The sequence below is a fragment of the Hirsutella rhossiliensis genome, assembly GCF_020360975.1.
Source record: "Hirsutella rhossiliensis strain HR02 chromosome Unknown scaffold00010, whole genome shotgun sequence".
Classification (NCBI taxonomy): domain Eukaryota; kingdom Fungi; phylum Ascomycota; class Sordariomycetes; order Hypocreales; family Ophiocordycipitaceae; genus Hirsutella; species Hirsutella rhossiliensis.
Window position 1 is genome coordinate 2688807 of NW_025408676.1, and position 16071 is coordinate 2704877.

Sequence of the window (16071 nt, forward strand, 5' to 3'; positions counted from 1 at the left end):
ATATCCCTTTTTATATATATTAAGTTATAGGCGCCTTTAAGATCGAGGGCTATAAACTATTTTTTACTATATAGTCGATCTTATAGTTTTAATATAAGCGGTAATAGTATTTAGTCCTTTATTATAATATCGTTTAAGCGTCTATAGTTAATAACTAATTATAGCTTACTATTTTTCTTTAAAATAAATATAACTAGATAGCCTACTTTAGATATTAATATTTATATATATCCCTTTTATAGATTTTCGTTAAGGTAGTCGCGTAGCGTTTATAGTTACTTTTCGTTTAAGTTATAGATCTTATAAAATATTAGCGTTATTCTATCCTTAAGATAAATTTCGTGGTTTTATTAGCTATATTTAAGTAACCCTATCTTAAGTTCTTCTTTAAAGAGTTTATTATATTTCCGGTATTCTTAAAGGATATTTTTTATTTTATCTTATAGGCTTTATTCTTTTTTTTAAGAGCTAGTTTCTCTTAACTTAAGCTCTTTATTAATTTATTTAAGGTCTTTCCTTAAAGTAGTAATAACTCTTTAAATCTTTATATTATATCCTTTATTTTATTTATATTAGATACTAGGTTATATAGCTATATTAGTTAGTACGTAGGTCTTATTAGTTAATTTTATATTTACTAGTTCGGTTACTATTTTCGTTTATATTACTAAAGCCTATAATAATTTACTTAAACGGTTATCCCTTTTATCTTATTTAGTAGCTAAATTATCGTAAAATTTTACTTTCTTTTAAATCTACTAGTCTTAGAAACTTATATCTTTATTTTAATATAGCTAGCTAGTTTTCTATTTAATTAATAGGTTGCTCTCTTATAGCTATAGAAGCCCTAATATAAGGTTATATTCTTTAATATCTATAATATTAAAGTTAACTTATTTATTATAGCCCTAGATATTAATATTAAGGTAATTAATTTCTATATTAATAATTCCGTTATTATAGTTAAAGGCCTCTCTTTTAATATTTATAAGTTTATATAAATCTATTTTATATCTCTATATAAGTTAGTAACGATTAATAACTTTAAGTAAAACGTAATTACCTATTACGCTATAGTCTAAACGTATATATATATAATATCCCGCGATTTAGATATCTAATACTATTTAGTTACTATAGCTTACTATTACTATATATAGGGTCCTTAGATCTTATTATATTATACTAGTTTATAGCCCTTTTATAGATAGTATACCTTATTTTTTACTTAGTTCTTATTTATTTTATTTAAGTATTCTTCTTTAATTTATTATTAATATCGTTTCTTTATATTTTTATTATATAGTACTATATTAGGGCTTAAGAGATTAATTTCTTATAGCTAATTAAAGATTTCTTATTTCTTAACGCTATATTATTTATATTATATTACTTTATAGTTAATTACGTACTATACTTTATAATTCTATTTATTTTTATATTAAAGGTTAAGTTTTCGTTCTATATCTTTCTATTTTCTATATAGTATTTTTATATCGATTTTTCCTTAGTCGAATATAGCTTATAGCCTTTATATATATTACTAATAATCTTTTAGTATATTATTATATAGTTTATACTATACTTATACTTTTTTATATTTATAAACTCTATAGTTTAGGTATATATATTCGTTATAATCTTCTTTATTATATTTAACTTATTATATAAGTCTTTAAAAGATTAATAGTTTAAATACTTTAAAGTAAGTAGCGTTATACTATTTCTTTATTTTAGTATATTTATAGATTTTATATATCTTTAAAAGATATCTTATTAATAAACCGTAATTATCGCGGTATTTAAGTAGTATACCGTAATTAGGTTCTAATAATATAACTTAGTCGTTTAGGTAGCGTTAATCGATTTTCTAGTAGTTTAGTTTTATACTTAAGTAGGGTTTCGAAAGTACTTATCCTTTAAACCTAACTAAGAAAGCGTTATATTATACCTTTATCTAAAAGTATATTATATAATCTAGGTAGACGTATAATATCTATAAAATATACTTATAGTACTTATAAGTAAGTAGTATTTATAGATTATCTTTAAATTCTCCTTATAGTTACTATTCTTATTATAGAGCTATAAAAGTATTAACTATAGTAATAGCTATAGTATAGTTTCCTTTATATAGTACCGGTTAATATCGAATTAATATAGCTTATTAGTTTTTTATAAGAATTTAAGGTATTTATTAGGTTTTAATTTTAAGTATTTCTTTAAATTCTTCGAAGTATAAAGCGTATTCTTTAATTATAGTATTTTCCCTTAATAGTAAGGGTAGTAGTATAAGTTCGTTCTTATCTTTTATTTCTCTAAGTATTTCTTATTTTTTAGAGCTTATATCGTCGATACTTTATTATTCTTATTTAAGTTATTATCTAAGTTTTATAAGTATAAGGGCTATATTTATATCTTTTTTATTATATTACTTATAAACTACCTATTATTATTATAGATTTTTATTTTATATATCCTCTTAAAATCGGTTACCGTTCTTTTTAATTTAGTCTTAAGAGACTCTTTTAAGATAAGGGTATTTTAGTTCTATAAATTTAACTTATTTCTATATTTTAAGATCCCTTTATTATATTATTATAAGGGTTTTCTTTAATAGCTTTAAGAACTATTTAATACCGTTCTTATCGCTTAAGTATACTATATATTCGTCGTTATAATATATAGTTTAACTAAGGAGTTTATACTTTAGTTCTTATTTATTAGTAGCGTTTAAGTATTTCTTACCTTTTAAGGCTAGTACTTAGTAGGTTTTCTTCTCCTTATAAGGTTATTTATATTCTTTAAAGTAATATTTAAGTTTCCTATAGTTAAAATACTTTCCTTTACTTTTTTATATTACGTTTAGATCTATCTTACTTAAGTTAATTATATAGGTATAGGTAATAGGAGTTTTACGCTTCTTTTTATAGTTAGCGCGTCGGTTAAAGTTATTCTTATAAGAAGGGTTTTAGTTTCCTCTTCCTTACTTCTTTTCTTAGCGTCGCGTATACTATCTATCGTTAATTTATACTACTATAGTAATATAGTCTAAGAGGTTATTAAGTTAATTTTCCTTATAGAGTTCGTCCTTAACTTCTTTTTAAAGCCTATTATAGAATCGTAATATAAGAGGTTCGTTATCCTAATTAAGCTTTAAGGTAACTTAATAGAACTTTATAGTATAATTTAATACTAAGATCCTTTATTAAAGTTCTTAAAGTTTTTATTTAGCTTTTTATTCCTCGTTAGTTATTTTAAATACCTTTATAATAGCTTCTTTAAATCCTTAGAAACTAGTAAAGACTTTATCTATCTTATTATCTTATTACGCTAATTAGTTATTAAGAAAATCCCTTATAATAGGTCTAAACTAAGCGAGTACTATTTTAAATAAATAATTTCCTATATAAAGTACCTTTTCGACTAAGTCTAAGAGTTTAGTAGGGTAAAACTAGTAGTAGGCCTTAAGTTAAGTAAGAAAGTCTTAAAGCGTGCTATAAGTACTATCGAATAGTCCTAGCTATTTTAGTTTAACTACTTCTCTAAGGTCCCTAACTTATCTATTACCTCCTCCGTTCTTAAGTAACTATACCTTATATTAAAGGGCGATAATTTCGCGTATTATATCCTAAGGCGATATAGTAGCTCTAGAGTTAGTTAATCTAGCTTACTATATAGGTATATTAATAGTTACGATATTACTTAAAGTAATATAGTATTATACTAAATAAGAGCTTTTAACGTATAACGACCGGTATTATTCTTAAGGGATAAACCTATTAAGGGGTTTATATTAGTAGATATAATAGGGCGTGGTCTAAGTAATAGTAAGTATATTACGTTAGTAATAAGTTAGAGGTTATAGACCGTAGACTATAACTAGGTAATTAGAATTAAAGATAGAATTATAATAAAGATTTATATTAAAAGCTAAAGAGCTATCTATTTAAAGGAGTAAAAGTAGGTAGCTATATATACTTATAAAGACTATCCTTAGATTATAGGCCTAGCTATAATCCTTAACGTTAGATCGTATAGAGTATAGTAATCCTATTAATCCTAGATTACTTAGATCTCTATAATCCCCTCGATCCTATATTTATTAGATAGTTATACTAACTATTTATCTATTAGACCGTATTATATACTTAACGCGGTCGACCGTTAGCGGCCTAGTAGCCGTAGTCGTAATAGTTAGTTATAAAGAACTAAAGCGCGGTTTTAACTACCTAGTTATATCGTTTTAATAAGCTATTAGTCTAAGGATACTAAGCTATAGATATTAGTAACTTAGACCTATATACTATATATAGTTCTTTCTAAAACGCTAAAAGGAACTTAAGGTCTTAGTCGGAGATAATCTAAGCGGGAATCTCTTAATTATAGCGTATTAACTTAGTAAATAGTACCTTAGCTTAGTCTTCTATAGTAAACTAGTTATAGCTTAAGATAAGGAGCTTTATTTTTAAGAACTTATCGGTTACTATTAATAGTATATTATAGTAGACCCTAATAGGTAGTATCTATAGAGTTTAGTTTATAAGAATATCTAAGAGTCTTATAATAAAATCTATAGCGATCGTATAAAAAGGTAAGGCTAAGGACGTAATTAGAACTTACTTACTAAAGGCTTTTAACTAGTTAGTTTAGTTCTTATAGTAAGCGTTATACTTATTAATAAAGCTATTAATAAGTTTCTTAAGGCTAGTAATAGTAAACATAGAAGATAACTCCTTTTATATCCTTTACTATCTAAGGTAAAATTTACGCGTATAGTTATTAGCGATAATTTCCTTAGCGTAGATAGTAGGGATATAAAGCTAATAACGACCTTTAAACTTAACTAAGTAAAGTAACTTATTCCGCTAAATAAATAGGAGACCGACCTAAGACTTATTATTTCTAAGCTACTTTAGTATACCGGCCTACCTAGGTTCTTCCGTGTATACTCCTTAGATCTTCTAGCATAGGTTAAGTTAGATAAAGGATTTTATAACTATATATATATATTTAACTAGCGCTTTATCTTCTTAAACGCGGTTTAATTCCCTAGGTTTATATTTCCTAGGTATTATAGATAGTAGTTAAGATAATATATTAGTAAGGATATTTATAGTTCTAGGAATATAGTAGACCTTTAAGGGAAACTAGCTAAGGTACTATAAAGTAAGTATAAGCTAATTATTAGTCTTTATACTAATAGTAAATAGCGATATTTACTTTAAGATTACGCTAGTAGTAGCGTAGTTAGTTAGTATAATAACCTTTAGTAGTAAGGTAGAGATAATATATAACTAGAGCTTTTAATATACCTAGGAAAGATAAGCGACTTTAAGTTTAGTAAGCTAGTATCTAGGTTCTTTACTAGTTAAGCGTTTACTAAGGTAAAGGATTAGCTAGATACTTATCTAAGGTAAGGTCCTTCTTAGGTTCTAGTCTACCCTTAGTATAAGGTAGAAGGCTACTACTATAAAGCCTAGCTTATAGCTAGCATCGATTTATAAGAATAATAGCTATTATAGGTTAAAATAATATAGCTATATTAGTTCTATAAGAGCGTTTATAATATCTTAGAAGGCTTATTCCTCTACTAAGGAAGGTTAGTATATTGCCTTAAAGGTATATCTATTTCTTACTAATCCTTTAAGTAGCGCTTAACTATCTTATACTTCCTTAAGTATTACTATTTTCTAAACCTAGAGCGCCTCTACCCTTTAAGAGAAGTAAGCTACTAAGTACTATAGTAAGTTAACTAAGCTAAGCTACTTTTTTAATACTTATAGGGTATTTAGAAACTCTACGTCTTATAATGCCTATACTTATTCTTTAGTATTTATTAAGCTAATACTATTAACTTAAAATCTTAATAGTTTTATAAATAGGTAGCTTAAAAATAATTTTAATTTAGTTAAGGCTAGGTTATAATCTATAAAGAGTTAGAAGATAGCTTAAAGGTAATAAATATAGTCGTCTTTTATATTTAAGTATATTATAATATTATCGATATATATAAAGGAATATTCTATATATTCTTAAAGGATTTAGTCTATAAATCTTTAAATATAAGTAGGTAAGTTCTTATATCCTATTAAGGCTACCGTTAGTTATTTTAAGCCTCTATAGCTAATTACTATAAACCTTTTTTAATACTCCTTATAGATAAGGAACTAATAAAAGAAAGACCGAGCGTTTATAATAGAAATAAAGCGTTTCCCTTATAGCTTCTAGATTATATCTCCTTAAAGCGGTATTAAGTAAGCGTTATAGCTACGCTATTAAGAGCGTATAGGTTTATTACTATTCGGCCCTTTTTATTACTATATATAGTTTTCTAAACTACGAATATAAGGTAAGTAAATAGGGTTACCTTTATAGCCTATTTTATACGCCCTTTTTAGTATAGGTCCTTATAGGTCTAGTCGATTAGTACCTTATCCTTCTAGCTAAGTAGGTAAGCCTTAGACGCTAGTTTATATAGGTATTAATTTTCTATTAGCGGAATATATATATAATAGTTTAGGTAGACCTTAATAGTACCTTAGTCCTTTTATAGGGTTAGGAAGGAAGCGACTATATATTAGATCTTTTTTATAAACGCGGGGTCCTAATTATAGATTTTAACGACCTTTAAAGTAGTTATTTCTAAGAGGCTATAGTCTTATAAAATCCCGATCTTATAGTTCGGAGTCTATCTATATATCTATAAAGGGAGTTTCCTTTTAATAGACTTAAGGCTCCCTTCCTCTAGGGTTTTTACTAATAGGTTAGTAACCTAGTATAGGTCGCTATATTCTATAGTTTTCTATATAGCTAGCTCTTTAGTTAGAGTTACCCTAGCTAGGGTTTCCTTAGGTAGGTCGATCTATAAAAACTATATTTCGTCGCTAAGGTCTATTAGTATTCCTAAGTACTATCCTTTCTTAAATCTAATATAGCAAGCGGTAGTATTAACCGCTATAACTAAAGTTATACCTTAGATTAGGTTATAGGCTAATAATAGGTCTCTTAGAAAGAATACTAAGTTACGATCCCTTAATATATCCTTAATTTACGCTAGTAAGCGTTCTATCTTATATATAGGGACGTTAATATTAGCTTAGTATATAACCTAATAATAGATCGCGTAGCCTTATTAAGTCGAGCAAGCTATAACTATTAGGTTATTATATAAGCTAATAGATATTATTCCCTTAGAATTTAGGATATCGACTTTATTTAGTACTAAGAAATCTTATCTAAGTAATAATCCTATAGATAAGGTTTAAACTACCTAGGCGCCGATAGTAAATTATCTAACCTTAAATCCTATTCTTTATTTCCCTAGGATATTTATTATTAAGGTTACTTAACCCTTAGTTTAGCTTTTCCTTATACTAAATAATAGGACCTACTAGGTTATATCGAGGGTTATATTATTAAAGTAGTTAAGCTAGTCTTCCTTAATTATAAAGCGGGCTATACTAAAGTCTATATATACGTTTAATAGCTAGTCTAGGCCTTTAGTTTTAAAGACGGATATCTAAGCGTATATAAACTAGGACGGCTTTAATAGATTTAATATTTCGGTTTATAGCGCCGCTTTTATAGTTAGCTAGTTCCTTAGTATTCTAAGCGAATAGCTTAGTCCTATAGGTTCTACTTCTATTATATTAAGAATAAATAGGATCTTATTTTTTATTTCTTTAGTTTCTTTTCTTATATCGGCGGTAGTATTACTATTTTCTAGCCCTTTATCCTAGGTAAATAGGATCTAGTTTTATATTTCCTTAGAAAGATAGATCCTGCCCTAGTTATTAGTTAGTGCTGCTTAAAGCTAATAGGCGAGGTTAATAATAATTAGGTTTTTGTAAGAGCCCTCCTTTAGTTTCGAATCCTAAGGCTATAGTCCGGTTTAGGAACTAGTTAACTAGTTTAGTACTAAGCCTACGTTTACTTAATATAGATTATTCTATCTTAATATAGTTATTATATTTCCTTTTTATTAGAATTATCCTTATTCCTAGGGTTTCTAGCCGGTTAGTTTAGCTATAAATAAGATAGAGTTTACCGTAGTCTTATTCTTAGTTTCGCGTAACCTACTTTATATACGTTCTTTTACTATATTACTTATCTTCCCCTATAACCTAACCGTTAGCTTAGTTTCTAACTATAGGATAAGTTACTTATAGTTATTAATCTAAGTATTAAATAATTCTAAACTAATAAGTTAGTAGAATAATTCTTATAGTAATACGTTTAGTTATTAATAGACTAGTATAGTAAGGTACTTTTTTAAGTATAGTATTACTTTTGCTTTTTAGCGGAGCTTTAATATTTATTTATAGAAGTTAGCTCCGTTTATAATATCTAAAATAGTAAATCGTTTTATTTATAATAATCTTAAAGCTACTTTTAGCTAAATAGTAAAGTATTTTTATAGTTTAGTATACTAAGCGGTATATCCCTAGTCTAGGGTATAAAGTATAGCTTAGTTAGATTTACTAAGATTGCTAGAATACTATTTAATAGCGGTTCTATAAAGTAAGCTAGGGATTAGTATTACTAGTTTATTAGCGTATTCCGGTCCGCGGATAGCTACCTATTTTAGGGAATCGATAAATCGATCGACGCTTTTATATATAATTATTTTCTTAGTTTCTTCGAGGACGTTAAACGTTATATTAAAAGGGCTAGTAAGGTTAAACTTCCCTATATCTTTTAGTCTAATATATACTAAGGGTACTTAAGAAGGGTTTATAGTAGTATTATCCTTAGTTTCTCTTACTATAGCTTTTACTAGTAGTCTTATAAGAGCTTCTTTTATAATTAAACTTACTAGCTAGTTTACTAGGGTTATTATCGCGAACGTGCTACTAAGGGTAGTATTATTTAGAGGTTCTTACTTATTTTATTTATTATAGTTTAGTAAACTTCTTAGTAAACTTCTAAGGCTTTATCCTTTTAATAAAGGTAGTTAGGGTAGGGCGGGGGAAGCTATACTATACCGATTTCTATATAGCTCCGTTACTTATAGCTAATATTACCTTATTACTAGAACGTATTCTAGGTTATTAATTCGTTCTTATAAGCTTTAACGATTAGCTAGGTAGGCTAGTAAGTCGTATTATAAAAGTTCTGCTTTTAATTCTTCTAAGCGTTATTCCTACCGCTAAGGTAAGCGATCTAGCTATCTTTTATTTCTATAGGCACTTAATAGGAAATATCCTAGAAATAAGTATCTTTCTAACCGCTAATAAAAGCTCTATAATACTTAAGCTTTAATATATTAAAGTTCTACCTTTATCTAAAGTTCCCTAAGTATTTCTTTTATAAAAAGAGATTAAGAAGCTAGTATTTATTAATATATAAGTAAGAGCTTTCTTCTTAAGAAGATATTAAGGTTTATAGGTTAAGGTTAACTTATCCCTTTCCTTATTCTTTATCTTCTATTCTACTAAATATAAACTTTAAGAGAATAAATAGTTAAGAGAATTAAAATTACTACTATTTATTATATACTAGTCCCTTAGTATAGGGCTAGTACGTTAACCTTACTATTTACCTAAATCTAGTATAGGTCTAATAGGTAATTAAATAAACTAGCTACTATATATAATTAAATATATTATATAAACTAGCTACTATATATTATTACGCGCGTTAAATATAAACTAGCTATTAGTCTTATAAGTTAAAGTAAAAGTAGTAATAACTATCTATATTCTTCTTTACCCGCCTAAGATTTAATAGGTTCTCTATCTTTTATATATACTATAGTAAGTATAGGACCTTACTTAGGGCTTTAACTAAGTAATATCTTAACCTTATAATTATACGATAGTAGTATAGCGTATTAGCGGTATTTTATAGTATTTTCCTTAGGTAAGTATAGGTATTTCTTTATAATTTCCCCGCTATATTCTTATAGTAACTTCTTAGGGAAATATTAGTATAATCCTTAAGGAACTATTATTACTTAGGAAATTATAGTATATTCCCTATATAATATATCCCTAAGAGAAATCTCTATAAAATATCTATATAATCCGCTTAGTTATTATTTCTAGGATTTCTAAGTAATTTCCTAGAGTTTACCTAGTAGCTTCTAGGTTCCTTCTTTCGCGGGGAGCCTTAGGGAGTTAGGGGTAACTTCCTTAAGAGAGGCTAATATTATTATAAGTACTTAGATTATCGACTATAGGGTATTATATAATAAGCTAGGCGCGCGTAATTAGTAACTATAAGATAAAAGGTAAATATAGGCCGCCGCGCCCTTAATTAAGAAGTCGTATAGCTAGATAGGAACCGATTTATAATTAATAGAGCTAGCTAACTAAATTTTAATTAATAGGCCCTACCTAAGAGCGACCTATACTAGCGCCTAGCTTAGTAACTAGATATTACCTACCTTACTAACTAATAGACTAATAAGCCGACGCGACTATAGCTACGTAGCTATAACGTAGGAGCTATAGTAAATAGAGGCGCCCGCGAGTTAGGCCCTTAAAGAGAGACTACTACCTATAACCCTAGGCCTAGGCTAGCGAGCCTAGGCCGCGGCCGCTTAAGATAATAGCGGCTATAGCCTAAAAGGGCCTATACTAAGATATAATAGCGTAGGAGGAGCCTATAGTAGCTAGCGTAAATTTACTATATACTATTACTATAACCTTATTTAAGGTAGACCTATATTAAAAGAAGGGAGGGTTTTCCCTTAAGTACTTTAGTTTTTCCCTTTTATTTAATATTAAAGTTCTAAATACCTCTAGCTAAGTCCTTAGTATAATCTTAATAATATATTAATATACTTAAGGAGGCCCTTATAATAGTCTAGTATTATTACTTTATTAAACTATAGTAAGAAGTTAGTAAGGTAAAAGGTAGTTTAGTATTATTAAATTATATCTTTCTTAGTATTCTATTAAGCGGCTTATTCCTTATTTAGCCTTTTAAGTAACTAAGCTTTATTTAAGAGGTCGTTTAATCTTATCTAGCTTTAGACCCCCTTTATCTCCTTTATAAGAAAGGGCCTACTAAGTAGTAGTACTACTAAGAGCCTACTCTCTCTTTAGTATTACCTCCTTTTAAGTATACCTATAACTATATTAAATATATATTAGATTTAGCTTAAGAGCCCTAAATCCTTTAACCTTTAAAAGGTATTTATTATTCTTTAATTTAAGTAAAGGTTAATTAAAGGTACTTATACTTTTACCTTTACTTAGTAAACTAAGGTCGCGTAGTAAGCGCTTATTACTACTTAAAGGTAAGCTAACTAATCTTATATTAGGTCCTATATAATCTTATATTCTCGCGTAGAGAGATACGAGAAGTATATATAAAATATATAAAGGTAAAAGTAAAAGTAAGGGGTCGGATAGGCAGGGCAGAGATATTTAAATCTTATAGGGGCAATAATTATAATAGGGGAGTAATTATTATATTACCTTAATTATCCTTTTTTCCTTTATCTAACGCCCCTCTTTATACCTATCTAGCATCTTAATTAATAAAGAAGATCCTACTTAACGAAGCTATTAATATCCTTTTGACTACTAAGCTTTTTACCGGTTTTTCCCCTCCTTTCTAGCCGTTACCGGCCTATCTATCTCATCTCTCGCTACCTCTATAGGAAGCTATCGCTACTTCTACTTCCCCTTATACCCCTACCCTCCTTTCTATACCTCTTTTTAGCTCCTTCTTCCTTCTTCTATACCGGGTGTTTTTAGCTTCTTTAGTCCCTCGTGCTAAGGGATATCTCCGAGAACTACGAAATTAGGCCACGCTTCGCGACACACCCCCTTAGCTATAGCCTACCCCTTAAGGGCATAGCTAATACGGCTTCGGGCTAGTAAGCGTATAGAGGAGGTTCTTAGTTCTATACTTCTCCCTTTACTTAAGGAAAGCAGGGGCCCTTTCGGGTCCCTAGGCTCTTTTAGACCTACTTAAGGAAAAAGGGGCCTAAAGAGGGGAAAGTCCTATAAGAAAGGGTAAAAAACCCGATTAAAATAGGGGGCCCTTTAAAGGGAAAAGCCTCTTCCTTTTCTTCGGCTATAGACGTTATCTTCTCGTACGTGCTATTAGCTCCTCTCGTAGACTCTTAAGGCTGGCTTTTAAGGATAGCTTCTCTCGAACGTCTTCTAGCCTAATTTACTATAAAAAGGCAGCTAGCTTCTACTTCGGCATAGGCTTCGTAAGACCGTTAGCTTTTATTAATGCTGTTAGAACCTAATAGATAGAAATAAGTCCCCTTTAGACCTCTTAGCGTAACTAATACTAGTAGATATCGATATACCGTAGCCGGGTTAATAGCTTACTATTTTCCTCTATAAGAATCCGTATAGTCTATATATTATCGTATTCTATAGCTAACGGGGTCGGGATTTATAGTCGTAGAGATATTAGTAGCCGGCTAAGGAAAATCGCTTCTTTTAACGCTTCTAAAAGAGCTAGTAGCTCTGCCTCTATACTTAAAGTTATAACGGTAGCCTACTTCGAAGCTCTCTAAGTAATAGTTCCTCTAAAAAGGGATATAATATACCCTTATAAGCTCTTTCTATTTAAGGAATTATCCGTAAAGGACAAATCGCTTAAATAAAGGAAGATTTCGGTAGCTATTTTCCTTCCCTGCCCTCTTAAGCATAGACCGTATAATCTCGTTAAATAGAGATAAAGGATAGCTCTATCTGCTACTTCTTAATACCTAGGGCTAGGATTCTAGTTATACTTAGCTAGCCGGGAGACCGTAAAAGAGATATCTAGTCTAATAGAAATAGCTAAAAAAGGTAGGGAGCCTACCTTCTATTAATATTAGTGTTTCTCTTGCTCCCTAGCTTAAAAGGACGGATTAGGTAAAAGCTCTTCGTTTAATATAGGCGTAGAGGGAAGCTTTTTCTTAAGGGAATTAGGGAGGAATTTATAAGCGACCTTATCGATATAGGCATCCTAGGTAAGCTAGATAGTCCGTTAGGACCTATTCTAAAGGATTCGTATCCCTAGGAACCACTTTAGCTCTCCTAGCCGGGTTATCTTATACCTTTATTGCAGGCCACGTATAGCCTCCCTTATAGTAGCTTCTTCCTCTTTTAGGTATGCCTAGATAATATTATCGACGTAGAAGAAGACCGTGATTTTACCCTTTTATATTATATATAGTTCCTAAGGGACTTTTATAAAGCCTAGGGCTTCGAGGGAACCTATTAAATGCTATTGCTAAAGAAGGGGTAATCTTCGTAGTCTATATAGAGCTTTCCTAAGCTATAGAACCTTTCCTAGCTATTAGAAGCTTAGTAGAAGGCGTATATAGATAACTTCTTCTTCCTTAAGTAGGTAGTTAATAAAGGCGTTAACTATATCTATTTAATCGAGCTCGAGGTCGAATTCTACTACTATAGCTATAAGGGTCCGAAAAGATATCCCTGCTAGGGTAGTTGCCCTAGTAAGTAAATCCCCTTTTTCTTACTAGTTCCCGTAGATAACTAGCCGGGCTTTATACTTTTAAAGGAAGCCGTGTTTATTAGTCTTATAGATAAAGACCTACTTATAGCTAAGGACCTGTTTTCCTCTTGCCTTTTCCTTAAGGACCTCTTTAAAAGACCCTATCTCTTCGTATAAGGCTAGGTAGTCTTTCTAGGCCTAGAAAAACTAGTCTCTAAAGGGGTGTTTTTCTAGCTGCTTCTAGTTTACTAGTAGGTCTAGGAGGTCTCTTTTATATACCTTCCTTGCTAATAGCTATAGCTTAAAGAGCTAGCCTACTATAAACGCTTCGTAGGAACCGTCTTCTATTAGCGTTAGGTAGAAGTCGAAAAAACGATCGAAATAAGGGAGAGGTTAGTCTTCTTTTATATCGGGCCCTATACCTTCCTTTGCTTCTCGAAGTAGGGATAAAAAGGCAGCTAGATAATCCTTTAAGAGAGGTGCCTTTCCTACCCCTTTAGGGGCCGAGATAGGAAGACTAACTAAAAAAGCTGCTTCTAGATCTTCTTCTTATTCTATAAGAGGAGGCGTAGGGAGGTAGGCGTATTCTAGCTTTACCGCTTTCCTATAGTCTCCTTCTTCGTCTAGATTATCTAATCTAGCAGCTTCCTCTTCTTCTTCTTCGAAGTTAGCGTTATCCTTAACTACTTCGACGTTAGTTTCTTTTTCTATTTCCTCGTTTAGGGCCTCTTCTTAAGACTATTAAGAAGAGGGAATTTAGATCTTCTAAATTAGCTAACGTTAAGAGAGTAAGAGGGGCTATTAATCCCTCTTTTCGTCGAAGAAGCTAGATTCGTCGAAAATTATATCCCTAGTCGAAATAACCTTCTATAGAAGAGGAATCTAGATCCGGAAGATATTTATAGAATTATACCTAATAAGGTAACTAATAAAGGCTCTAGGATTAAGCTTTCTTTTCTTCTTCCTTTTTAGCTATATATCGGTAGTTATAGCGTATACCTTATAGCTATAGGCACGAAGGTAGGCTAGCGAGGCCCTCTTCTTTATAAAGAGATCGAGGGGGGATTTCTAGTCTATTCCTTAGGTCTTAAAAAGGGTCTCTAGGTCCCTATAGTCCCTTAGTCCCCTAGGGTCCCTTAGTCCCCTAGGGTCCCTTAGGGTCCGGTTCTTAAGGTAATAGGCGGTCTTAACGACTTCCCTCTAAAGGTCGTATAGAAGCTTTATAGTAAGTCTTATCGTATAGGCCCTTTCTATTATAGTACCCCCTAATCTTTCTGCCCCTCCGTTCTAGGCCTAGGTATTTAGTGCTAACGGAAGGGGTAAAATGCCCCTTTTTTAAAGCTAATTTAAGATATCCTTCGTAAATAGCTCTCCGTTAGACCGTATCTTCTTTACCTCGTAGCTAAAGTAGGATTTTATTTAGTTAACGAAGTCCCGGAGGGCAAACTAGTTATACTTACTTAGGTAGGTCTATAAGAAATAGGGGAAAACTATCCCTAAAAAAGCGTCTATAAAAAACATTACCCTAACGAAGCTTTCCTAATCCCTAGAGACGTCGGTCTAGTCGACCTAAATTTCCTTATACGGCTGGTCCGGCCGTATTAGGGTCCGTCTAGAAATTCGTCTCCTAGTCTTCCCTTAGCCGTAGTATTCGTATTCGACGGTCTTTAGGCCCCTTATTCGTATGCCTTATTATTAACCTAGCTTATATAAAGCTAGGGGGCCCGGGTAACTAAGTTATACGTACTAAAGAATACCGTCTCCTTAGGCTACCGGAAGAGGGTCCTTTATAGTAGACCTATTCCTCCTAGTAGGGAAAGCTAACTTCTTAAGAGATTCCTTCCTAAGGATAGGTCGGAATTCGAGAATAAATTAACCGAATTTCTCCTCGATAAGCCTAATAGTCTAATTCTTCTAGACTAGCCTTATAGGCTTAGACGTCGTATCCTAGAAGATTCCTTCCTCTTAAAGAAGGCGGAAGGAAATTAGGCTCGTTAAAAATCGAGGGCAAAAAGCTACCCTTTTTCTTCGAAGAATTTATATAGATCCGTTAGGTAATTTTATCGTAAAATTTACCCTTCTATATCCCTCTATCTATACGGTTAATTCCCCGGTAATAAGATATTCCTTTCGTGCCTTCTTAAAAGACTAGAATCGTAAGAGTATATTATAGATATCGAGGGAAGTACTAGAGTTAAGGATAGCTAATTTTCGTAGGGGATAGTCGGAGGGTCCTAATAGTTAGTCTTAGCCTTATTAATCTATAGGGAAGATAAAGGCCGGATTTACTATACTAACGATTTTTCCTTGAATTTACGGTAGCGGCGTTAGTTGCTATTTCTTAGCAACCTAAATCTCGTCTATCTTCTTCTATAACGAGGGGTCCTCCTTAAGAGACTGTTATACTATTTCTCGTAGCCTCTTTAAAGGGTTAATTCCTTTAGGTCGGTTTTCCTCGAAGACCTACTAGCAGTCCTCTAGCCGATAGGGCTTTTTACACGCTTAGTAGGTAGGTCGATTCCTCCTTATACGTTATTTCTTCGAGGAATCCTTGTCCTAGTCTAGAAGGTCTGCTTAAAAACCCCCCCTTTTTACCCTTTATTGCTAATTTTAACGAAGAGGTTCGATTTCGACTAGTTCCCTAATTTTTCG